The sequence below is a fragment of the Bactrocera oleae genome, chromosome 5, assembly GCF_042242935.1.
Source record: "Bactrocera oleae isolate idBacOlea1 chromosome 5, idBacOlea1, whole genome shotgun sequence".
In the NCBI taxonomy this organism is placed as follows: Eukaryota; Metazoa; Arthropoda; class Insecta; order Diptera; family Tephritidae; genus Bactrocera; species Bactrocera oleae.
This window is the reverse complement of record NC_091539.1, coordinates 73037471-73039443: the sequence shown is the minus strand read 5'-3', so window position 1 is coordinate 73039443 and position 1973 is coordinate 73037471. Positions and strand designations below refer to the sequence as shown.

Below are 1973 nucleotides of genomic sequence, written 5' to 3'. Positions count from 1 at the left end.
TGCCATTCCCTACTCTTCTCGATGGCAGACGATGCATTCGAAGTGACAGATTTTGAAGATTTATCGCTGCCATTAAGTGCAGCAGTGGAGCTACTTCAATTCACTACAAGCTACATTCCAAAGCATTCCACCGCATTCGCATTCCCATTATTAAAGTGCGGAACAACAAGATCGCATGGCACTTACAAAGACTGAGGTCGCATTATAATTTAACATTCTTCTCTAAAATATTACTGATAAATTGTGAAAGAAGTCAAGAAAAAGTAGGAAACGGATGGAAATAGTAACGGCGGCATCCTTCTTTCACGACAAATTAAAATTTCAAGTTACTGTGAATTGCTCATGGAATTTAAAGAATGTAGATTTAAAGCATAAATCCCGAAGAATAAATGTCGCTATATTATCAAAATAGTTATTGGAGAAGACCAAGAAGTGCTTGTAGGAAATACATATTTGAATGGAGACATTTGCTACCGCCGTTAATGGTCACAAAATAAAAAATAAAACTATAAAGAAAATGCGAAATTTAAGTTACATATTTGAAGAAAAGTTTTGTAATCCGTAGTTTCGATGTATTAATTTTCCAATGAAAAAAAAAACATTTATAAAATGAAAAGAAATGCTGAATTCCGTGGCAGCGAACACGATCCACTCGGCACCTTTTGTCTTTTCACCTCGTCTCTTCTCCTACAAATTGAGGGTTGTCGTAGCAAAAGTTTCGTGGTGTAAACAGGCACATACGGTCTTTAACTCACATAAATTCACAAACGAATTGTCAGATATATGAAGTTAATATTGAAAAGCTGAATAGATTTTTGAAAATAGCAGTAACAGGAATGAAATATGGAGTACGCCTTTCTTCATCTAAATGTACTCGTGTATTCAGTTTGTTTTATTTATTTTTATAAATATACATTTACTAGGTATGTACACGATTGTTTGTTCGTATCAGTTTATCAGCTTTGAGTGCAAGAGCTTATTATATATATTTTACTATTTTTTCGAAATTTAGTTCTACAAACACTCAACAACAAATAAATTAGTAACCAACTCTCTCATACGAGTATAATATGTGCCCAACTTCTCCCTACACTCGTATATGTACGTATGAGTTGTTGCTGCGTGTCAAGTTGGATTATATGAGTCACATCGAATATGAGCACAATTGAGGGGATTTAGCATATTCTTTTCTTCTTTTTGAATGAGTAATTGTTTGCGCTGGAAGTTTTTTTTTGTTTTATGTCTGATGTTTGTCGCTAAATCTTATAAGACTCCGTGGCGCAACGGTAGCGCGTCTGACTCCAGATCAGAAGGTTGCGTGTTCAAATCACGTCGGGGTCAAAAACGCAGAAGCAAGGCGTTGAAGAAACTAACTTTTTTAATGGTAGATATTATTGCCAAGGATAATAGGAGCATAATAAAATATAATATAATATAACACTTGAAATATATATTCCTATGGAATCGTTTCTCAAGTACTAGTTTTGTAAAATTTTAAATCTTTTATTGAAATGACTACTTAATTATATTAATATTTATGATATCGTGGTTATGTGACCAGCATGCGTGCATCAAACTTGCCAAGTGTGCCTTCAAAGAGGGGGAGATGCTACAGCCTGTTGCCTGGAAGCAAGATACTCTGTGAAACTTTCAATTTCTTACATTCCTGCAATTTCCTTCAATTTTTAACAATTTATTTCTGGCACAGCGCGCTGAGTAAGTACATCATTGTGCCGGTTCAGTTGTTTTACTGCTCTTGGCTTCTTTTCGTGCCAGCCGAATGCAGGCGGCGATGTGTCAAGTGTAAATGCGTTGAGCGTTTTACAGCTCATAAAAGTCTATTAAATTATTCAAATGCGCTTCAGACATTGGAGCAGAGTAAGTCAAACGTGCTGGGCGAAGCGGAAGCTAGCTGAGTAGTCAGCAACAAGAAAGTGTTGATTGTAGGAATAAAAAGAAGAGGAGAAAAACAA

The 1973-nt window shown here is 35.6% G+C and overlaps 1 non-coding gene across 1 annotated transcript; it reads left to right on the top strand.

Moving 5' to 3' along the window:
- Positions 1 to 1269: 1269 nt before the first annotated feature.
- TRNAW-CCA (transfer RNA tryptophan (anticodon CCA)) lies at positions 1270 to 1341 on the top strand. The gene has a single exon. It is a non-coding gene; the product is annotated as a tRNA-Trp (tRNA).
- Positions 1342 to 1973: the final 632 nt, after the last annotated feature.